Source organism: Penaeus monodon, chromosome 24, assembly GCF_015228065.2.
Source record: "Penaeus monodon isolate SGIC_2016 chromosome 24, NSTDA_Pmon_1, whole genome shotgun sequence".
In the NCBI taxonomy this organism is placed as follows: domain Eukaryota; kingdom Metazoa; phylum Arthropoda; class Malacostraca; order Decapoda; family Penaeidae; genus Penaeus; species Penaeus monodon.
The window spans coordinates 19,924,042-19,924,266 of NC_051409.1; the positions used below are offsets into that span (position 1 = coordinate 19,924,042).

The 225-nt window shown below is 62.7% G+C and overlaps 1 protein-coding gene across 1 annotated transcript in view; it reads right to left on the bottom strand.

Moving 5' to 3' along the window:
* The window catches only part of LOC119588643 (clustered mitochondria protein homolog), a gene marked incomplete in the record, with an annotated part of 24,545 nt that overhangs the window by 21,833 nt on the left and 2,487 nt on the right, over positions 1-225 (bottom strand).

The following is a 225-nucleotide window of genomic DNA, read 5'->3' on the forward strand; positions in this document are numbered from 1 at the left end:
CTCTCTCTAGCTGGGCGCCTGCGTCTCTCTCTAGCTGGGCGCCTGCGTCTCTCTCTAGCTGGGTGCCTGCGTCTCTCTCTAGCTGGGTGCCTGCGTCTCTCTCTAGCTGGGTGCCTGCGTCTCTCTCTAGCTGGGTGCCTGCGTGTCTCTCTAGCTGGGTGCCTGCGTCTCTCTCTAGCTGGGTGCCTGCGTCTCTCTCTAGCTGGGTGCCTGCGTCTCTCTAGT